A 25074-nucleotide genomic window follows, 5' to 3' on the forward strand; every position below is an offset into this window, starting at 1 on the left:
TAAAAGCATATAATATTGATATCATATTAATGAGAGTTGGAGTTGCCAATAAAGTACATAGTGTTGTTTATGTTAATGACAAAGACCGTAGGTATATGATCATTTCAATGAGAATCTACCACTAGTTTTAATTTCTATTTAAAAAAAATACAATAGGTTTTGATAGGAACCATAAAAATTCAGCTGTTGAAGTAGTTTTTGTTACAAATTTACTGTACCTATAACTCCATCGTTTCTGAAAAACTAAACCAACAACCACCAACACTACCAACGAATTTCATGCCATGCTAGGCCAATAATAAACATTGATATGACATTGTTCATATGTCTCGCCATTTCATTTAAATGAGAAACTGATCCTATTCAAATTGTAAAATTCTTCAGTTATGAGGTACCTATTTTATGTCAATGAAATCTATAGTTTTTAGATAATCGGGAAAACAAAATTTCGAACATATTTGAACGGAATCTCTAGTCAGATTTTGTTCAAGGACTGAACCGCGGTATTACAGATATCGTGAGGATATGGTAGAACGATCTGTTCGAGGAATGACAGCTCAAAATGTACTAAAAAAGTACTTATTACAACGTCCCTGTGGCGCAGAGGATAGCGCGTTGGACTTCTAATCCAAAGGTCGTGGGTTCGATCCCCGCCAGGGATGCATCTTTTGCCCCCAAAAATGAGTGTGGTTTCAATAAATTCCTCGAATAAAATAGTGCTAAATCCAATACTAATTTGGATTATGCCTACCAACTGAATAAAATATGTTTCAAAATCCATATTGAAACATAATGCAATTTTATACAATGGTTCATTAATATCAACTTTCAAAATACCAAGTGCTAAGCCGTACTTGGTACCACTTTCAAATTTGTCTAAAATACAACGAATAGTGAGTCGATTAACTGAATATAATGTGGTCTATGAAGTTCTTCTTTAATATCGATGAGTATTCACAAACGAGTACTGATTTTGATGAAACAATTTACCAACTTCTAAAGTTTGTTGAAGCGTATATCTTTCCATGATTGATTGATATAACCTATTGAACACAGAAGGCAGAAGAAATGTCAAAAAGTAAGACCCACTGTTGCCATAACAACCATTTCAAATCGTATCATTATCATTGAAAGGTCCTATATACAGTTCTGGAATGGCTACACATCGCTCTGAAAAGTTGAGACTACATAATTGACAATTGTATACAATTTGCATTTTTTTTTTCAATTTCGACAACAAATTTTTTACGATTGGCTTTACATTTGTATCGGATATTGTACTATATCTTCATTCATACAATAGATTAGATTCACTCTCTTTTTTTTTGGGCAAAAGTTGCATCCCTGGTGGGGATCGAACCCACGACCTTTGGATTAGAAGTCCAACGCGCTATCCGCTGCGCCACAGGGACGTTGCAAGATTTATCTGTTTAGAGATTTTTGGGTCGTCATCCCCCGAACAGATCGCTCTATAATTCTTCACGCTATCTCTAATATTCGAATTTTGAGCCGGGCGTGGTCTCGAACGATAAAGCCGATATGCAGCCATTTTTAAATAATGCTTTTTTCTTTGCAGTGCCGATAATTTTTTTTTTTTTCAATTTATCTCAGTATTCACAAATAACCTCTTTGATAATACAATTTAACAATTTCTAAACGTTGTTGATGCGCGTATCAACTTAACACAAATGACATAAGAAATGTCAAAATATAATATAGTGTTGCCAATATAATCATTTCAAATTGTATGATTCCTTTTGAAAAACCTGTTAGAATAGCAATTTTAAGCTTTTTTAAAAATTCCATATTGATCGCGTTACCAGAACTATAGAAAATTCAAGTCGAATACAAAAAAACAAATAATTGCCCAATATTTCCGATTACGGTTATTATACACCCTGACTTGGCGTCAATAGCTTTTGACTGTTCATGGAATATTGATTGAAAGTTCAAACAGATGAAGGAATATTGAATTTTTTCACATCAATTCAAATCTCATCATATCAACGAATGACTCGATTAATTGGAAATAATAACTTTCTGTAAGACTGCATATACCAGTAGCGGATACAGAGGGAGGCGACACCCCTTGAGCGATGATGCAATTGATGCATGTTGAAAAATGGAAAAAAGACTTTCTTCTGTATCATTTTCATGTGAATTCGATAATGTGTCCCCCTCTCCTTGACCTGAGGTTCATGAGTTTTTAAGCAAGTTTATTAATACTGGAATCGCATTGGCATACCTAGATGAGGAAGGTATGTAACAAAGCATGTATTGTAGAGTCAAAATTAATTTTAGCTTATGGTCGAGTTCTGCCGATTCCGAAAAAATTTGAATACCTAATTCTTCTAGACTAAAATTTCCAAGAGTTATCGACCGATCAAGCACTATTGTCACACCCTGTATCTATATTATTTCACTTAAAATTTACATTCCAATATCAATTATTCATAGGTAAGAAAAACGAATCCAAAAAAATTTTTGGGGATAATCTGTGCAACGTCCCTGTGGCGCAGCGGATAGCGCGTTGGACTTCTAATCCAAAGGTCGTGGGTTCGATCCCCGCCAGGGATGCATATTTTGCACCCAAAAATGTGTTCTTGAGATAAATAGTACAAAAAATAATATACTAATGATGATTATGCCAATTGTATAATATTTGTTTCAAAACCCAGTTTGAAAACTGATACAAATTTTATACAATGCTACCTACATTAATCTAAACTTTTCACAGATGTTCCAAATGAAAAACTCAGGGTGAATGTTATTTAAGGCTAAGTAATTCAGATATTAATTTGAAATTTTCTCATTTTCCATAGAATTTCTTCTTTTGACTATTAAGACATTTCATAAAGAGCTAAGGAAAATTTCATATTTTTGTATTAACAGTTAATTAGAATTGTTTTCTAAGTAGAATTCATCTTCACTACACTCAAAGAACCAAAAAGTCTTCTTACATCTTCCCTGTGGCCCCCTGTGGTACTTATAGACAACAGTAGGTAGGTATCACAACACGCTTCAAGAATCTGATTTGTATTATCAAATTTAATTTAAAATCACAGAAATAAATTTCAAACCATTTTTCTTTTCAAAAACTAACGATATGAAAACATGAAGTTATAATAGCAATGAATTTTTAACCGCAAAGTTTGGAATCAATCCAATAGCCCTCTCGTTTCAACTCCTTTGTGGGAATAATTTCACAGACTATTATGCAAAATTTTCATTTGATTTTAAATATCAAAAATCCTGCCAACGGTTTAAAACCTCAAACAATGAAATGAAGAGAAACATATGTGTAAATATTATTAGTTCCTTCACAACTTCATAAGTGGGTAGAAGCTATCATAGGTAAAAACCAGCAACAAGGTTGCAACAAATACTGGAAGAAGATATTTCAAATGTATCGTAGAACATACATCAACAAAAAATTAAGTATCTACAAGAGATCTAAATGTGATAATAATCTCTCAGCTGTAAGGATTTATAGGTACTTGCATAACAATCCCTTAATAAGCATCACAATATGTCACTTATCCTATTAAAACACTTGGATCACTCACCCAGGGCCGTAAAATAAATAAAAAACAACAAACGAACAAGAACAGTTCCAACGAACGGAGGTAACACTATAACTCAAATAGAAAGCCACGAACACTTGTTTTACAACGAACTACGTTCTACCAACTGTTACTCGCTTGGTAACAGCGTACGGTCCTTCCGTTAATACGATCTAGCGGACCAATGCAGGCCCGTAGAACCGCCCTCTTTTACCACCACGACCAATGGGATTTCGAGGCGGGAGCGGTGAACTTGATTAAAATAATGGAACTGGGGATTATGAGGAGATGCTAATATGGAAGCTAATTATTTATAAATGAATTCGGTTCAGGTGAACGGGATGGCTTCGGTTTCTGGTGTTTAGATCTGCTGGACTTTGGGTATTTTTGCAAATTCGATACCCGATTTTTTTTCTCCAGTTTACTAAAAAATTCGAATTTTCATTTCTAAAGTGAAAGTTTATGCTAAATTGAGTAATAATTTGAAATTTTCCTTCTTGGATTATGAATAGATACAGTTCATTAAAAAAAAAAAATTCGAGAAAGAGACAGAGGACTGTATTTTGGAGAGTTTGAATGTAATAATGAATTTAAGCGGCAATGATGAAATAAATATCTTTTTTCGGCAACCGTCCGGGAAGTGAGCACTTCCCGGACTTTTTCTCTGAGAAAGTAGCATTTCTCGGCCTAGTCCGGAAAGTACGTACTTCCCGGACTAGGCCGGAAAGAATCACGTCGTTTGTGTCATTGTGAATATGAAAATCATGGTAGGTAGATATAGTTTTATTAAATGCAGTTGATCATTACCATAGCAACCGAGAAAACAGCTGACAGTTCATATGAAATTAGTTGACAACAATTTGCATGTTTTTTTTATCGCAATCGCAATAAAGTATGGAAAGCAGCAGCGATAGTGTTATTCTACACGGTTGCCGAAAAAATATTGTATGCAACAAGTCCGAAAATGGTTTTTTGGGCTCACAGACATCCAGGACGAGCGTAAGCGAGTCTATTTGTCTATTCGTCCAAAAAAAAACCCTATTTTTTACTATTTTCAAATATAGAAAAATATACAGGGTGTTCCATTTGAAAAAATGAAGTTGCTATCAATATGTGGCGCACTCTGTATATATTTCGTTTTGTGAAATCATTTTAAAAAACACTAGTCGATTTCGTGAAACTTTTGAAGAAAACATTTTTTTGTACCTCTTTTAGTAACAAAGTTAAAGGGGGGGTGAAATTATAGTGAGAAACCCGGTACCTACTGAGATGTGTTATTGGTCGCTTTAAAGATCTTCAGATAATCAGTTCAATATTTTTTATCAGTTAGGAACCTACGGACAATGCTCTAGGTGCTCTATTTTTTGTGACATTCTTTTTTTTTTTTCAAAGCTGCGATAAGAACGAAAATTTAATTCTTTTGATTTTTTAGTGAAAAGATTGAAGATGTTCAAGATCCTGTACTTTTATTTTTATCTTGAGGTACTATATAGATAAGGGAGGAGGAGAGAGGAAAATATGGAATACCAACTTTGAGACTAGTAACCATCAGATTCAAATATGTACCTATATAGAGCAATTATAGCATACATTATCAAGGTGGCATATTTTGTAATTGTTGAGGATCACATAGCTGTTCCATGTGTTTATTTATAGAAAACTTGAATATAAAATATTCACATTCAAAGCATGAATATTCATGTTTTTAGGTACCTACTTCTTCAAGAATTTTGTTATTTCAGGTAAATAAATATCTATAGGTTTGTTCTACTTAATCAACATCTTAATCTCAATCACCATGAACAGGTTCATAAAAAGGTTACATTAATGAGATTTGCGAAAATTAAATATTAAATTAGTAATACTAAGTACACTTTCCATTCGCTATAATGTGTAGGTGCAGCATTCGATATAGAAATACCTACATACCTATTCGAATTTAGCGCTAGAAGAGCGACGTACCCAATCTAAAGTCTAAAGGCAAATTCGAACGTATAGCTAATCACCTATTAGGTATTTAGTTTTTTTTGAACAATTTCTGATGAATATAGAATGCAGCTTTTTTTATCTTGTTTATCCATTATTGTCTATTCGAGAGTTTTCAAGTGGAACAAAAAATTGGCAAAATAAAAATTATTTTGCCGCAGTCATAAATATTATGCCTGGCGGTCTATACGATAAAAAAAGTAATATGAAGTGATACTGATAAATTTCTTTTATTCATCAATAGTGCAGTTCAACGGCATCTAATTAGTAGACTACCGATTATAATCATTAAAAAAGTGCAAAAAATGCATTTAAAACATTAAAAATGTGCATTTAAATATGCATTGAAAATCTTTCATTAGATTTGAATAAAACAGTTTTCAAAGGTTTTAAGTATTGGTCTATTTACAACAAATTTATACATTTTTGTTATTAAACTTCACTATGATATGATGTTATAAATAGTCAAATATATAAATTTAAGCCTATTATTCCCAAAATATTTTTAAATTCTGAGAAACATCGTTCCAGATCACATGGTACCTATTACCATAGTATGTAGTACTATGCTATTACCTATAATAGCGAATGATAAATCATTAAGATTGAAATTTCCTCATATTGCTATCTATTATTTTAAAAGAATTTTTAGGCATCCAGTATTTTTATTTAATACTAACGACCTATATAATATCATATTGAATATTAATGTACTTAGTTGTTGTTTCAATTATAGATGTATAAACGCTAAAAATTTAAATTATTGATGTCATATTCAACAAAATAATACCTTGTTTTTATAATATGAATAATATAAAATGTTAATCAACATTGTGCTCATTGCTTATGACGATTTGAATTCTCAAACAATTATTAGTCCATCCCATAGGATCAAGAATTTTTTGTTTCATTCATTGTTTGTTATATTTGCAGATTGTCCTTTCCTTTCAGAGATATCGAAATTGAAATCATGATTTTCATCACTAAATTCATTGACATAACTAACTGTAGGTACTTAATATTCTGCTTCAAAAAATTAATATCATTTTAATTGTAGCAGACAAGACAGACCAATTCTATTGTTCTTGCTTAATTATGTATTCAAATATTACTTAGTATGATTACCATCTCACTTCACGAAATGAAACACATGGGAAACTGGAGGCTCTTAATTGCACGAAATGTCCAAAATCGTCGATTCCTAGCAGTATACAAATTATTCTAATTGTTCCTAATTCGGTGTAATTCAATTTTTATGCATTTTCGTCGAGCTTTTGTGATGTTCACAACACGAAAGCCGAATCGTAAATTGTGCATGGAAGAAAAACACGATTTCGTAGAGATTTCATGGTAATCTTAGTTCTGATGTTAATCTGGGTACGATGGAGCAATGGGGGAATTACCTCAACCGTTAACGGAGTCTCATTTACAAAACTACAATGACAAAATGCGTATTACGATAAAACACACGTTCAAGTCTTCGTGACTTCGATTAAATGAACTTCTCTGACACAATTACTTAAAAGATATGACAAAACAGCATTTGACCAGAAATTTGAGATTGGGGTTCCTCAAGGGAGTATTTCCGGACTTCTTCGTTTCATAATCAACATAAATTGTTAAATGAATTTTGGAGACAATCAGTGGGTATACATATAGACTTGACTTGAAATCAAGTCAAACTCAAGTCACGTAATAGTTTTTCAAGTCGAGTATTAATTTATAAACTATTTTATTGATTTAATTATTTACCCTGTTCACTTTTTATTGTATGGTGAAATTTGATTTCAGGGTTGTTTGTGAATATAGATACATATTTATTGTTTAAAGATTTAAACTGTCATTTGATAGGCAACGTTTCGGGCAGTGCCCTTTTTCAAGCCTATAAAATATATAAAAAACATACTTAATAAACATCACAATGAAACTAACAACAATCGAACAAATATAGAATATAGGTGAATTTTTATATTGAACAGAGATCTAATTCCATATGTACACTTATTATATTATTATTATATGGAATTAGATCTCTATTCAATATAAAAATTTACCTATATTATATACTTGAATCTTGATCGATTGTTGTTAGTTCCATTGTGATGTTTATTAAGTACCTATGTTTTTTATATATTTTATAGGCTTGAAAAAGGGCACTGCTCGAAACGTTGCCTATCAAATGACAGTTTAGATCTTTAAACAATAAATATATTCAGAAACAACCCTGAAATCAAATTTCACCATACAATTTATGAACTACTTGAATCATATCAAGCTACTTGATTTTTAGCGGTTTTATTGTGTAGTGTCAAATCAATAAAAAAATGATGAAATGAAGAAGGAACCTTGAAAAAACACTCTCATTTATTGAACTTATTGTATGAAAGAACCGAAAATATCAACTTTTATGAAATAGAAACATGAATTGAATCACTAGGTATAAATCATAACAAAATAAAAAATAATCTATTTTCCAAAAAACTTATTAAAATCATGTGTGAAATTCGGTGAACTTAAATAAATTTATTCAATACATAGGTACTTCCAGGAATTCGGATTCCTCAGAAAAAATAGGAAATCCTGCTAGGGATTCATCAAGCCAAGTAGCTTGACATTATAATTTAACCAACTAAGTACTTGATTTGAAAATCAAGCTCGTGAAATATTACGTACTTGAGCTTGACTTGACTAGATTTTAAATATTTTTTTCTTGGCATGACGTCAAGCTACTTGATATAACTTTACCTTGATATGCACTTGACGCACGGCATATATTCCTGCAATCTCCTGCGTGCTTAGACTAAATAAGGGGATTCCTCGAGCGCGAGAGACTGAAGTTTTCGCCAGTGTGACTTTATTAGTAGTTTTTTCACATTTCTACGAAATCACTTGGTAGATTTTGGTAGTTTCAAAAACCTAAAAGCTGGAGCCACATTGAAAATAGAGGTTTGAAATGAAAAACCATTGATATTAATTAATGTATTTATTCAATATGAAAAAGACTCGCAAAAAGAAAATATTAGAAACAAGAAAAATATTATGAAAATATTCAAAAAATATTACACCCTTATTTTTTCTCAGGAAAAAACCAAACGAATTTCGCCGAAGCGGCAAATATTGAAGGGCGGCATTTTCTACTTTTTCCGAGAAATCCGAATTTTTAGAATTATCTCTGTATTGAATATTCGAATTTATAATAATGGTTCATCCGCATGAACCGATTGTTTTATCAAAAAAAAGATTATATAAGTAGAACCTCGGCAGAAGAACCAAAACCGCAGGGTTTGCTCTAGAGGGGCGGCAAATATTGGAGGGAGGCATTTTCTACTTTTTTAGAGAAATCTGGAATACTAGAAGATTGTATTGAATAATTTTTTTCAACGAATTTCACACATGATTTTTTTTAATAAGTTTTTTGGATCAATAGATTTTTTTGAATGCATTTGCAATATTATTTCAAATTTCATAAATCAATTATTTTTTTTTATATCAAGTTAACTAAGTTGTCAACGTTACTTCGCGAGAGTATCTATAGATATCGGATAAGATACTTTTTTGCAAAGGTACTGAAATGAGTATCATTCGAACATTTGCAAAAGCTTACATTTTCACATTTTTAACATCTTGGAAACATACGGAAGGAAACGAAACGTACATTAATGCCCTCCACTCACGAAGCGTTTTTTCGAGCGTTTGGTAGCAAGCGTCGAAGAGATTCCAGTCGGGCAGTCAAGTTCATACTCTGATTTACAGTCGTACGGCCGTGTCCCGAGCTGTCTGACTGGAATCTCTTCGACGCTTGCTACCAAACGCTCGAAAAAACGCTTCGTGAGTGGCGGGCATAAAAGAAATTCTCCTTTCTTCTTTTCATAACTAGCAAGTTTCATCAGTTTATTGCCTCTAATCCCTCTTTCGGAGTTTGGTTCAGTTTACCAGCTGTTAAAATTGAGGGTAGATTTTTGTGACCCAATACGGGTTTACAAATAGTTCATGGAAAAAACTAAATATATTCGAGAAATGGAATTTTAATCTTTTCTGTCCAACTCATTGTTCATTGAGGTTCTTCCTCGGGTTCTACGCTATTCTAGAAAAACGAACGCAAACATAATAAAATCATAAAACTTCTTTGATGGTTGTCGACTGAGAATAACTAGAAATGTTGATGTAGGTAATTTACGAAGGGCACCTCATTAAAAACAGATGGTATAAGTTCAGTTGAAAATATACCATCATCCGATATTCTATCACGTATAGAAAAAAAATGCATTGCATTCTCAAATTAAAAAGGCTGAATATTACAGATTATGAAATCAAACAAAGCCTGAAGATTTGTCAATATTAAGAAACTATTTCTTATTTTTTGTTTTTTACTTTGTTTTTACTATTTCTTATTTTTTTTATTTTGTTATACCTAATTTATAGTGATTTAATTTATGTTACTATTTCAAAAAAGTTAATATTTATGGTTCTTTTATACAATAAGTTTAATGAATAAAAGTGTTTTTTTTGCAAGGTTCCTTCTCATTTCATTTTTTTTATGTTACACTACACAATTAAACTGCTGAATATCAAGTAGCTTGATATGATTCAAGTACTTGATAAATAAATACTTGACTTGGCTTGAGATTGAAAAACTACTACTTGACTCGAGCTTGACTTGAAAAATTAAGTCAAGCAATTAATATCTAAAATCAAGTCAAGCCAAGCTCAAGTGTCGAATAGAATATATTGATGCAAAAATTTACAATATTAGAAAACGTTGATTATTACTGATGATCAACGTTTTCTAATCTTGTAAATTTTTTCTTCAATACATTCTATTCAGTCTTCTAGGTATGAAATGTGTTTGAAACCTCTTTTCTGGACGAATCTCATTATTGGATTTCTGGATATTACACAATTGTCAGAAATTCAGAATGGGTAAAAAGATCGGAACCTATTGAAACCATTCTAATAAGAAATATCATTATCCTTCTTTCCAGAATGAACTTCGAAGGTTAAGGATATTATACAAATCGAAAGATTTCAATTTTGAAGGCTTTAAATTGAAAAAAAACTCTCAAATATGATATTGAACAGAATCAAAGATTTTTAAAAAATTAAATATTTTTTTGAGATAAATTCTGCTTTATAGAATGACGTTTATCGAGTTCACAGTGGACGAAGAATTACCGGTTGTTATATAAAATCACTAACAGAATAACATTCCATGTTACTAATTAACTAACAAATCACAAATTAAATTAGCTTTTTTGCAATGTTGGAGAGGGATTCCTCTCAAGCTTCTGGAAATACGGAATCCGAAGCTTTTTTGAAGCCTTTTAATAACTAGCTGCTTTTGCGGAATTCTTTTACGAACCTCGGGACAATTATAATTCATCGGTTGCAATAAAAACTTGCATCTTTAGGTAGTTCCTTTTCGGGCTCTCACTATCAATCAGAGATGCCTGTCACGTTGGCAAAATCTCACTCGGTGAGGTACGGGACATACCTACTCCCCACAGTCATTTCACTTCCGAAGATCAATTCTACATTTTCAGTGGTGAAGTGATTAACGATGTTTATTTCTGTGCGCTATTCAGATTGTCATGGATATGAATATTTTTATTTAATCATTGATATCATATTCAGGGTATTCGTTAACAAAAATAATAAAATAAGATAACTATGTCTACCTTTTCAAATTGAATTGTTCAATTTCGCGCAATTGGCTCTATACTCATAATGAAAATGGCATAAGTCAAAATCAAATTGGGAACTTCAATTTCAAACTGGCATTAATCAAAAGCAAACAGTCAATAATCAAAACCATATTGGCACTAGTCCACTTCTCAGAGTAATAAACATAGATAGAAGGAGCATATGCCATTTTCAGTAAGCAAATTTTGTCCCAAACATGAACTACCAAATTTGACATGAAGCGCGCCGAAATGAAAACATATCAGTGATACGATATTCCACTCAATTCGCGAGTTTTTCCACAAAGAACGCACTTCTTATGTCCCATAGTGAATCAACGTTTCATATCAACTCAAAATATATTGAAATATTTACCAAAATATATCAGAAATTTAGAAAAAAAAACTGCAAGCGCGCCAAACGACGTGAAACAACCGATGACACTAGGAGAGCAAAGTTGCCAAACCTTGGATTTCAGCAGGTAAGTACAGTAAATAATAAATATTCAGCTTGTTATAAATTCGACAATTTGAAAAATATCGAATTCCAAATATTCAAATTTGCATATTTAATCTGGAATCACTCAAATAAATATATTTCATTAAATATAATATGCATTCATAATGTTATAGTAGAATTGTGGGTTTGAAAATATATCACAATCCGACAACGAAATCTAACCATGTTGGGGACATGTAAAAATTGCGTATACTTCCTCTATCTATGTTTATTAGTCTATGGTACTAGTACATTAACAATAAACAAAATCAAATTGGTATCTGATGTCAATATCAAGTTGACTTTTAATAAAATGCGAAATCATTTCATTGAATTTGAAAAATTCGTGAAAAAATATCTTGCATAATAACTAACAGCTATACCTACCTACCGTAGGCCAATGAATGAAATTGTGATAACTTTGGGATGAAACAAATTTTGGTCACCGATTTCAGAATTTCTGCTCGCAAAAAGTGTTTCAGACCATCCTGAATATAATAACTTTGGTTTCGTATGTGTCTGTCTATCGGTCTGTGTCCTCACATCCTTGTAACGTTCTTTACTTATACAATTCTCACCCGATTTTGATGAAATTCGGTAGGTATTAGGATCCAAGTTTTATGTAGATGTATTCTGACATATCTGCGGGACCGCAGATGGTCCCATACAAAATTCAGCTCTTCCAAATAAAGGGTGCGCTTTGAGTATCCCCAAACTGAAATTACCGAGATTTTCTATTTTCGTGTTCTACTAGTCTAATATTATGGAAATTCCTATAAATATTCCAATCGGTTAGTGATTCCATAAAAAAAGTTTTATGTTGATGATACAATTTTGTATGGATATTTTGTATTAGTTGTAAGTGGCGTCATGAAAAACTTCAGCTGGCTGACTTGCAACCATTGGCACTTGATCAGAGGCGCCCCAGTTATTTTAATCCGCCATTGTACAAGTAGACGTTATGACAATTATTGTTGTCTATGAGTTGTTGCAGAAAGATCAATATCTCTCGCTACCTCTCAGACGTACTGACAATCAGTTTTGGCGAGTGTAAGCAACACTCATCCAGAAACAGCCTCTCATAAAATTGAGAGTGTCTTTCACATTAAATGACCCTAAAACCGATAATGGGCCGAGTATTATCACCTCTTTCTGTGTCTTGACAGTTTTGACCATTGTATAAAGTATTTACAATTCATTAAAAATTAAGGTTGATGTTGAAGATACCTCCTGACAAATAGTGCTTATATTTCTACAGTTTAAACATGGTGTTAGATGGACAAGTAATTTGGAAGAAAGGAAAAGGCAGAAAAGATCTAACAAAACATCGACCCATAAACCTATTATCGGCAATAAGTATGGTATGATAGAAAAATTAATTCACAGAAGATTATCAGATTTCGCACAAGAAAAGAAAATAGTTTCAGATCACCAGTTTGGGTTTCGCAGCATTCAACGATTCAACTGGTACGACTCACAGAAAACATTAAAGAGCAAATGAACCTATCAACTGGTGAAATATTTCTGAACATAGAAAAGGCATTTGATAAAATGTGGCATCAAGGTCTGATATACAAAATGAAGTTGATGAAATTTCCAATCAAACTTACGAGGTTAATCAAATCGTATACCTGAAAAATAGGAAATTTAGAGTGAATATCGATAGTACCAGGTAGACGATTAGAGAAACTGAAGCCGGACACCTCTATTGACTATCACAGTAGAATGCAGAAATCAATTACTAGACAGTTACAGATAGACCTTGATGAACTGATGGAATACTTCAAAAAATGGAGATTCAAAGTGAATACGACAAAAACAGTTGCAATATACTTCGGAGGAAAAACAGTAAAGAAAGAGAAAGCAGGAACCGTCAAAATAAAAAATCAAACGATAGAATGAAAAAAAAAGCAGAATATCTGGGAGTAATTCTAGATGTAAGAATGAACTTTAGCAAACAGCAAAGGCAAGGCACGGGAGGCTACTCGCTGCCCCAAAAAGTAAACCAAAAAAAAATCTAGAAAGCTCAATATCATTTGGTGGTTTGGATGAGACCTCAGAGGAAAGAAAAGATAGAGGTGCCCTTAGAAGTAAATAGCGTTGTATTGTAAGCAATTGCAACAGTATGATGATAAAGTGAGATATGACAACAACAAACCTGCAAAATTGACAACTAGAGGGGCGGTAAACATTTCAGTGGCGTAGTCAATGGTTCTCTTACTGCCTCTTATTAAGTTTTCGGTGCTGAAATGTTTGGAACAAACATATGCATATTTCGGCAAATTGTTCATTTGCAATCTTAATGCGTGGCACCATATTTTGCTAAATTATCCATCTGAAGGGAACCTACAAATGTTAGCATTGAATTAAGTTTTCGATATCTCACAAATACTACGCCATAGACGAGATATATTCTACGCCTATGGACTCAAAACGTGAACTTACCTATGATAGGTTAGGTTTTCATTTCCGATGTTTTACACACTATATAGTGGATAGAAAATTCACGGTTTTTGAGAAAAGGAAATATCAAGGCGCGAGTCAAAACGATATTTTTATTGAGATTTTTATCAGTAAAATTATAAAAAATCATTGTGACAAAAACAATTATAAACTTTTCACAAATAAAAACTACTTTTCAGGCGCTATATTTAGGGGGGAGTCTCAACAAAAAAAGTTTATACGAAAGACCCACCCTATTTTTTGACAAGGAATCGCTCCCTGTATAATATTGTGTATTATTTTAAAACGTTAACGACAATACACGACTTAACATATGAAAACAAAGTACTATAAGAAAATATAATCTATGAAAAAAAATCTTAGAAAATTGGGGGCGCTGTCTAATATATTGCCACACGCGCAATAGTACCTAGATACGGCTCTGATTATCTCATGAATAAATCAACAAAATTGAAACTTGATTATTCAATATAACCGGCCTGTTGTTTATAGTCAATCATATTGAATGATTCTGATAAAAAATTATATTTTTGTACAACTGTTGGTAGCAAACTCCACAATATTTTTCTAGAGTCAACGGAAATATTTTTTCCCGAAAATTTGAAATTACCACTCTTAGAAGTCCTAGGTACCTATATTTATGAATTTTCATTCAGAATTTGTTTCATTCTATTTCATAAAAATCCTTTTTAAAAATTTGTATTATTTTTAGCAATACCAAAATCTAACAAATAAAATCATACTAATAAATAATTCCTTTCAAAGATCCCGAAATCCCATTGTCTTCACCGGATTAGAAGAGCACATCCCTTACCTACTAAAAATAAGTACAAATGCATGGCGGAACAAACCAATTATACCTCACTTCGGGATTTTTAAGATTTTTAGGGTGGTCTGCAATTCAAGGGGCGCCGCCACGGTTGTGTGTTGTTTTTGCGGCGTCTACGATGAAGTCTCCTAATGACGGATATTTATTGTGACATCCGGTATAACGTATCTATCGACTCCGGTCGATCTCCGATAAGTACAGGGCAGAGAGGGCATCATCATTAGCTAAGTAATTTGTTGGGGGAGGTGATATATCCACACCATCTTTATTTCCTCGGTAAGCAGAAAATCGTCTCGGGTTTTTTGTGAATCACCATCAGGTATGTCCCATTGATGCTGGGATCTTGGAGTCGATCCTAACAATAGACATTAGTTTTTTTTTTGGATATCAGTTCGGGTATGACAACATTTACGTAGAACAAAAAACTCTGCCAAGAGTTGATTGCTTCCCTTTTTCTTCAAAAAAATCACAACTTGTTGAAAATAATCTTTTGGTTTCTTTCGTTTTTTTTTTGTTTCGATCCACTTACAAGGCCGTAACTAGAAGAAATGTCGGGTTAGGGAGGGTTGACTTGAGCTCTAGAAAAATATTGCGAAAATTGCGACCAATAATTGTTCAACAATATTATTTATATCAGAAACATTCAACCAAAAAGATCTATCATATTGAATAATCGGTATGAAAAAAATTACAATTTGACATTAGTTGCAGTAGAACTCGATTTATTCATAAAAAGAAGTAACAAAATGAAAAAAATTGATAAAAATATCATACAATATTTTTAGTCTGATCCATATCATGAAAATATATTGAGCTTTTTAGATTTTTCTTGAGGCGAATTAATTGATGACTTTCTCGTATCCAATATAATATTTCTTTGTGAATCGACATTAGCACCAATTCATTCAGTCTCTCCCGACCTGTGCAGTGTCTCAAATATGTTTTGAGGCGTTTAAGGGAGGAAAAGGATCTCTCCGGAGTATACTTTGTAATAGGTACAGTTGACAATAGGTATTAACCGAGTGTTTCGATAGCATATAATATATCGGTCAAGATGAAACAATTCTTTAAGCCATTTCTCCCGAGTATTTTGGGTAAACCCAGTATAAGTAAGAACAATCGAATTGGTAATTTGGTTCAAACTTCGTTATCAAACCTCCTTTTCACCTTACAAATATGAGTAAACGTTGTTTTGAAAAAATTATTTCGATTACTCCCTCAAGAAAAAAAGATCTACGTCCTTAATCACGCCAAGCTAATTCTATCTTGGATATGTGATAGAATTTCCGTTGCAGCCCTTTTCATTCCATTAATCTATAATTTTGGTTATTTCTGTCGAACTTAATGCTGCTGATGAACTTTGTTTCCTTTTACAGGGACCCAATTAGAGATGCATTCAAGTCAAACTAGTTTGATTTTAATCCCAAACTTGATTTGAAAATCATCTTTTTATGTAAAAAAGTTTGACTTGACTTGATTCATGTATCTTTGGGTTTGGCTTGAAATCAAACCTCTTCAAACATTTTGAACATCATATTGCCCAACGTGTCTGAACCTGTACTTTGCTACTCCGCAGTTATAGTTCATATTTAGAAGGATACGATTGGCTTGTTTTATTTTTTTTTTAATGTGTGTGTTGTGCGTTGTGTCTGAACTCGAAATGTCTGAACCTGTACTTTTTCATCTAGCTCATGCAGCTCGGAATACGTAACAGCACAAATTAAGTCCGATTTTGAAGATCCCCCCCTCCAAAAACTATGAGCAAAAATTCTGTAGACGAGGCAAAATTAATCAACAAGAAAAAGAAATAAACAGATTTTTTTGATGTTGCTGCAGGCGATTCCAAAACAATGAAAATTTCAATGTGCAAATTCTGTAAAAATAAAAAACAACGATATGAAATTCCAATCGTGCAATCGTAGAACTAGTTCTTTAATGGCATTCGATGAAGAGCCACAAAAATTGCATGAAGAAGAATTTTCACAGAAAGCAACACCTTCTGGACCGAGTAGTATTTCTGGTAGTAACAACATAAAACATTGTATCCAAAATTGTCAAAATAGTTTTTGGACGGTAGCTCCTTTATTCTGGAAGTTAAAAATATGCGGTTTGTTTTATTATACTTGTAATTTGTATTAGTAGGGGGCTCTAGTGCCAGATTCTTGTTCACAGTATTCACTTAATTTGAAGTACTGAAATAAGAACTTCACTTTTCACGAAGAATTATGTGGTGACAAGTTGGATAAAAAAGGCTATGAAAATGTATTTTCTTTTTGTTTTGAATTAATGTGGGTATTTGTTGTATCTACTTACTATATTCAACATAAATATTTTACTCATTCAAGGTATATCTACTGAATAAATTATTTTTCAAAATAGTTTGACAAACATATTGAATTTTAGAACCTGCAACCATTGTCCAGTTTGATTTGACTTTAATTATTTGTCAGAAATATTGACTCGAATTTGAATTAATTTCAGATCAATTTCAGTCAATCTCAAACATTCAAGTCAATCTTTTGCAACTCTAGATCCAATTGCAGTTTTCGTCGTATAGAATCGCGAGCAGCTCGCGCTTGTTGAAATACAACACTTTTAAATGGGTCAAAAACAACTTTCTTTTCTTTATAATATTTTTCTTTTAACAGCTTACTTGTTAGGTTCCACATAGTTTTGACCGTTGCTTCTTTATACTCTTTACCATCTTTTCTTTTCATTTCGTAGCCCAATCTTTTAAAATCCACGCCAATTCTTCCACTGTCCGATTTCCATCTAATTGATATTTTCTATCAATATAAAAGTGCATTGTGGTATGCTTTCCATAAAAACTTTTTAAAGTCAACAGTCTTTGGTTCGAACCCTATGGGACCTCCCTTGGCTATACGGCCTTGACCGCATCGAGTCGAGAGACCACAACCTCGAGCTAAAATCTAATACTTTTATCCCTAGTATAATAAATAACTATTTCTATTCGAAACTGGCCAATGCACAACAACCAATCAATATCCTTTAAGTCGTCCGATTTTTAAAAACCTGAAGTATCAAAAACAAATTTATCCTGGAAATGCATCGTTCCAGTATATTTGTTTTTAATGTCCCAATAAAATTTAGCGTCCGACATTTCAATTTGGATGCATACTCAGTCACAAGCTGTTTTATTGGTCTTATTTCACCTATGTTTTAATAGGTCAACAATCACTTTCATTTTATCATAATATTTTTCTTGCAACAGATTACTTGTTAGGTTGCACATGGTTCAAACTCTGTTCCATCTTTTTTTTTCATGTTCACTGCCCAATCTTATAAAATTAACGCCAATTCTTCTACTCTCCGATTTCCATCTAATTGATACTTTTCCTCATTATGAAAGTGCATAAAAGTTTTCCACACAAACTTTTTACTGTAAACAGTATTTGGTAACCCCCTTGGCTACGGCCTTGACCGCATCGAGTTGGGGGACCACAACCTCGAGCTAAAATCTAATACGCTTTTCCCCTAGTATAATAAATAACTATTTCTATTCGAAACTGGCCAATGCACAACAACCAATCAATATCCTTTAAATCGTCCGATTTTTAAAAACCTGAAGTATCAAAAACAAATTTATCCTGGAAATGCATCGTTCCAGTATATTTGTTTTTAATGTCCCAATAAAATTTAGCGTCTGACATTTCAATTTGGATGCATACTCAGTCACAAGCTGTTTTATTGGTCTTATTTCACCTATGTTTGAATAGGTCAACAATCAGTTTCATTTTTTCATCATATTTTTCTTGCAACAGATTACTTGTTAGGTTGCACATGGTTCAAACTCTGTACCATCTTTTTTTTTTCATGTTCACTGCCCAATCTTATAAAATTGACGCCAATTCTTCTACTGTCCGATTTCCATCTAGCTGATACTTTCCTTCATTATGAAAGTGCATAAAAGATTTCCACATAAACTTTTACTGTAAACAGTATTTGGTCCCCCCTTGGCTACTGCCTTGACCGCATCGAGTTGGGGGACCACAACCCCGAGCTAAAATCTAATACTTTTTTTCCCCTAGTATAATAAATAACTATTTCTATTCGAAACTAACCAATGCACAACAACCAATCAATATCCTTTAAGTCGTCCGATTTTCAAAAACCTGAAGTATCAAAAACAAATTTATCCTGGAAATGCATCGTTCCAGTATATTTGTTTTTAATGTCCCAATAAAATTTAGCGTCTGACATTTCAATTTGGATGCATACTCAGTCACAAGCTGTTTTATTGGTCTTATTCCACCTATGTTTGAATAGGTCAACTATCACTTTAATTTTTTCATAATATTTTTGTTGCAACAGATTACTTGTTAGGTTGCACATGGTTCAAACTCTATACCATCTTTTTTTTTTTCATGTTCACTGCCCAATCTTATAAAATTGACGCCAATTCTTCTACTGTCGGATGTCCATCTAATCAATATTTTTCCTCATTATGAAAGTGCATAAAAGTTTTCCACACAAACTTTTTACTGTAAACAGTATTTAGTACCCCTTGGCTACGGCCTTGACCGCATCGAGTTGGGGGACCACAAGCTCGAGCTAAAATCTAATACTTTTTTTCCCTAGTATAATAAATAACTATTTCTATTCGAAACTGGCCAATGCACAACAACCAATCAATATCCTTTAAATCGTCCGATTTTCAAAAACCTGAAGTATCAAAAACAAATTTATCCTGGAAATGCATCGTTCCAGTATATTTGTTTTTAATGTCCCAATAAAATTTAGCGTCTGACATTTCAATTTGGATGCATACTCAGTCACAAGCTGTTTTATTGGTCTTATTTCACCTATGTTATGAGAAAGAGCCGCGCTTAATGATACAAACGCCATATTTACTTATACAGCCGTTCTCCGCTGGAAATATTTTACTACATGGGACGTGCTCATTTTATGTCAATCTTTTACCCATTACCGATGTTAAATTGGTGCTATTATGGGATACATTCTATACAAATATTAGTCCAACTATAATATTGTGCTGTTAAATGGTTCACATGCCTTTTAAATCATAATTGAAATAAAGTACCGATAACGTTTGGTACAAAGCGTATATTTTTTGCTTCCACCTTCGCGGTAATGCGCTCGCTTTTTATGGACTACGGTCAGAATAGCTTCATCAAGATAGCGGGGTTTTAGTCATGACGAGCATCGTTCGAGTCCTTTGGGAAGATTTGTTGTGGGTTAAGTTGGAAACAGAAGTTTTGGTGTCTAATTATTTTCTATAGAAACTTTGAAGAAATAAGATGCTACTGGAGTCGGATAACCCAGTTTCTGCAATTTTCGTCATAAGAAAGCAAAAGACCCCTACTAAAGACACATACTCAATTCCCAAAAAAAAACTATTTCTGATTGAAATGAAATGAGCTGAAAAAAAATTTCTCAATTAGGAAAAAAGGACAAACCCAATTTTAATTGAGACTCTATAGTGACCCAGTTCAACCCCCTTTTTATATCAGAAGATTTGCAATGAAAAATATCTACGTTATTTTGAATCAACGTATTCTACACAGAGGCTAGATAACAAGAACAAATCCGAAAGCAGAAAAACTATTAAAAGTTATTGACGACAGAAGTAAAAAACGTTATCGATATAGCAGGTTTACATATATTGAGTTTTAGGGTTTTTGATGCTTTTTCTTCTGAATCTACAAACAATATTCTACACACTCGATTGTTCCAGTATTATAGGCTCATTAGTATTAGTTTCTTAGGAAGATTATTTTGTGGCCAATCAACCTAAAAAATTGTTGTTTAATATTGCCATTAAATATTGTTTTTAGAGAATATAAAAATCCTTTCAACTTTGATTTATAATAATTAATGATTTCACTAATTTATCTTTTGTAGTATAATTATTTTTATTCGAATACATTTTATATCCTTTTGTATATTGTGTGTATATATTTATAGTCAAAATTTGTTGTTTTTTATGTATTTAAATCTTTATATTATATGTATCCTTTCTATATAGGACTTAAAACTTAAAAACTCAAAACAATAGTCAGCAATATTACAATAGCACCTATCATTTAATCAATTTTTTGATTTTTATCTCTTGTAGTTTTTACAATGTAAAAACATTTCTAACAAATAATATCTTTTAAAATTTATAGCGAATAAATTCTGAAATTGATACAGGAAGCTTACGATGCATTCGTGCATTCAAAAGTGATCAATATATGGTGGAACTGGTAGAAAATTTTCTCGTCCTCCAACATTAACCTGTTCGACTGATCCAACATACCTGAAGTAACATAAATGAAGACTGAAAATCATCGATACTTTCTAATTGAAAAAAAGAAATTTCCTTGAAAGGTGCTGAAATAACTCAATTGCTCCCCCGCATTCGTTGAATCTTTCAAAATAGATATTGAGACATAGCTGAACCGAAACTGAAAAAATTTTGAAAATCTTGAGTTTCGATGAATTTGAGTTGTCCAAGTTCTTCTCATAAACACCCTGTACATTTTAGGTCCAAACTGATAACAGTCTCATATTATTACATATTGGTAGAATCGAAAATAAAAAAGGGTTTCTCGACACAAACATTTTCTGCAAAAATACTAATCAAAAAAATGTATCCTCGTCCCAACCATTTTTTTCATAAGAATCTCATTCACTCATGAACCGTTGGATTCTTACACAAAATACGGAATATTACTGAAATTGTCATCAAATAAGTTATCTAATGATGCAATAATATATTGTGTGCTATTTGAAATGAAAAAGCAGTAAACTCTTCCCAGTATTACTGGTAGTTTTAGAAATATTTTAGGGAGAAAGACCATTGTCTTAAAACCATATATGTAAATTTTCAGCACATTATTAGGATTAGTTTTCCACAAACGTCTAATAGGCCATTAAGGTGAATCGACCTGTATGTTGTGCATCTCTCTAAGGTTTGATATTCACTCATCGAGATTTTCACACTCCAAAATCTTGACTTCCATCTTAAGCCACCCGAATCGATAGGCAAACTCGAGGAAATGCTCAAAAAAAGTCGAATAGTCCAATTCCGGTAACAAAGGATGGATTTCAAGACCAGAACCGTCGTTCATGAATAAAATTTAACCTGCTCATTCAACGAAATTAATCTTTTTTGTGAGCAGCCGGGCCTGACCGCAAGCACAGGATATTGTCTGGCAACGTAAAAACTAAACAAGCAGATTGCAGTTCCTTTCGTGTTCAATCAATATATTTAGCCACAGATGCAAAAAGAAGTTCCCAATGAACGCGTGCGTAGTGCGGTTTACCAAGAAGAATAATAATATCGAATTTATGGTCCGGTTCCAAGCGCCACGGACGTGGTGGTAATAATGAGTTTCAAAAGACAAAGGCTCTGCCAATAAGAGATGATACCCACAGATTCACCCATTCGAGTGATATACCATCAGAATAATCCAGTGCTTTTGGACACTGTTGGTAGTAAATAGGGGTTATTATATGAATTGTATAGTCCCCAAGGATCGGTTATAGGACCGATGTTGTTCAACTTATACATGGCGGACATACTGAAAATGAATAGATGCTCTCATAAAATTGAGAGTGCTATTCACGAATGACCCTAAAACCGATTATGAGACAAGGATTACCACTTTTCTGTGTCTCGAAATTTTTGATTATTGTATAATACTTTATACAATTCAGGAAAAAAGGAAAAAGGAAGCAAAAACTCAGGGAGTAATTCAAGATGAAAGAATAAACTTTAGCAAAAAAAAGGTAAGGTAATTGTAGGGGAGACTCTTCTCGATGCTCAACCCAAAAAGTAAACTATTCTTAGAAATCGAGCTGAAGATAATAAATATAGTGCTATTACCAAGCATTGCGTATGCAGGAGTTACCTGGTATAATACGAAAGACAATAAGAAAGATTAGTTACATAGTACACTGAATATAGTAATCAGAACAGCGGTTGGCACCCTATGGTATATAAGCTACCAACAGATCAGAGAAGAATTGAAAATCGAAACTTTTGAGGAAAGAGTAAACAAATAAATGAAGAAGACAATAGAGACGATAAAAGCGCAAGAGAATAGGGAATCAAGAAAGATGATACAAATTCCAATAAGAAAGACAGACAAGAAGAAATACATCTTTCAAAGAATCAAATAGAAGAAAAAAGTGTCATGAATCAGAAGGGAGAAAACTCTTCCAAATAATATATAATATAATAATAAAATTCTTGTCCTTATACAGAAGAAGACCTGTTGTATAGGTCAGCGAGGAAAATGTCTTTGCCAGATTGTCACAAAAATCCTGCTTACAAAACCAATTTTGAGGTTCTATTTCGAACGTTTCAGGCACGAGCTCTCAATCAATCAAAAACAACAACGTGTTAATGATTCTGAGCAGTGTTTAAAGCTGTTCAAGTGCAATAACCTGAATTTTTGCGTCGATATGTGGCAATGGATGAAACATGGCTCCATCATTTCACTCAGGAGTCCATCGACAGTCAACTGAGTGGACTGCACACGATGAACCGAATCCAAAGCGAGGAAAAATACAACAGTCAGCTGGCAAGGTTATGGCATCCGTATTCTGGGATGCGCAAGATATAATAAGCATTGATTTCCTCCAAAAGGGCCAGACCATCAACAGCGATTATTATATAGCGTTATTGAATCGTTTAAAGGATGAAGAAAAGGTGCTGCTTCATCAAGACAATGCGCTGTATCACAAATAAATGAAAACAATGGCAAAAATGCATGAATTGGGCTTCGAATTGCTTCTGCATCCATCGCAATCACCAGGTCTTGCCCACAGCGACTTTTTCCTGTTCTCAAAACCTCAAAAGAATGCTCGCTGGAAAGAAATTTAGCGGCAAATAGAGAAGTCATCGCTGAATCTGAGGCCTAATTTGAAGTGAAAGACAAATCGTACTACAAAAATGAAATCAAAAAGTTGGAAGATCGCTATAATCGCTGTATCGCCCTCGAAGGCAACTTGTTGAATAATAAAATCGAACTATGCCAAAAAAATGTGTTTTACTATGGTAGTCCGGGGACTTCAATCGGCCTGTTATAGCCGTGTAGAAATAATATAATATTAGGGGCAATTGCCCCTTGAATCACACAGGAGATGATCTATCTCAGAAAAAAAAATCCACCATCTTTGCTTCCATTCCATGTCGAATTGCTCATTTTCCCAGTCAGCTACTTTGTACAGAACACTGACTCCTGACTGTACGACGAGGCGAAGATAAGTACCAAGTAGAGACTCCACGTCCACTTTTTTGCCGTCCATTCTAGTCCGTGGACGAATTAATAAAACCCATAGAGACGAGATATAAAATCAGCTCGGTAATGCGTGACTAATTCCGATGTAATTGTATTTATAAAACCGATTTTTGAGGTTAAACCGAGTACGTGATTTGTAAGGCTTGATGGAAGGCTTATATACCAATTGCACGCAGTCTAACCAACGTTCGGTGGAATAACTCGACCGTAATAGGTTTGCGAACTGCTTCGCTTTGATTGTTTAGGCTTGTACTGGATGCAAATGCATCTTAAATAATATTACGTTATCGACACTTGAAGTTATTTATACTTCGCTCTTCTCCGAGTTGTTATGTGACCAGCAGTAATCTCGATATTCTATGACTTGGAGTTTAGGTTAACTCTGAGATGTCTAAAATACTGGTGTCACAGGTCTTCTTTTCGTTTAAGGACTGGAATATATTTTCCTTCGCCTCTACCATAATTTCTTCAATTTTTTACTGTTGTTTATTTGGGAGACTTTTCTCCCTTCTCATGTTACTTTTTTTCTTCTACTTGATTCTTTGAAAGAGATATTTCCTCTTGTCTGTCTTTCTTATTGGGATTTGTATTATCTTTCTTATTCTCATGCTCATGCTCTTTTAGCGTATCTATTGTCCTCTTTATTTGTTTGTTAACTATTTTCTCAATAGTTTCAATTCTTCTCTGATTTTTTGGTTGTTTATATACCATAGGGCGCCAACCGCTGTTCTGATTACTGTATTTAGTGTACTTTGCAACTGATATTTCTTATTGTCTTTCGTAT

At 33.1% G+C, this 25074-nt stretch overlaps 1 protein-coding gene and 3 non-coding genes across 5 annotated transcripts in view; 2 read left to right on the top strand and 2 right to left on the bottom strand.

The window, feature by feature from the left end:
- Positions 1-25074, bottom strand: part of LOC123677992 (homeobox protein aristaless-like) — a 182007-nt gene that overhangs the window by 96945 nt on the left and 59988 nt on the right. Inside the window, exon 1 of one of the 2 annotated variants that reach the window (XM_045614751.1) lies at positions 3567-3703. The exons of the other annotated variant lie outside the window; for it this stretch is intronic. The gene's annotated coding sequence lies outside the window, so the exon portion shown is untranslated. Of the gene's footprint in view, positions 1-3566; positions 3704-25074 lie in introns of those variants that run through there. 2 annotated transcript variants of the gene reach the window in all.
- Positions 590-662, top strand: Trnar-ucu. The gene has a single exon. It is a non-coding gene; the product is annotated as a tRNA-Arg (tRNA).
- Positions 1340-1412, bottom strand: Trnar-ucu. Its single transcript has one exon. It is a non-coding gene; the product is annotated as a tRNA-Arg (tRNA).
- On the top strand, positions 2505-2577 carry Trnar-ucu. Its single transcript has one exon. It is a non-coding gene; the product is annotated as a tRNA-Arg (tRNA).

Source organism: Harmonia axyridis, chromosome 4 (genome assembly GCF_914767665.1).
Source record: "Harmonia axyridis chromosome 4, icHarAxyr1.1, whole genome shotgun sequence".
Lineage (NCBI taxonomy): Eukaryota > Metazoa > Arthropoda > Insecta > Coleoptera > Coccinellidae > Harmonia > Harmonia axyridis.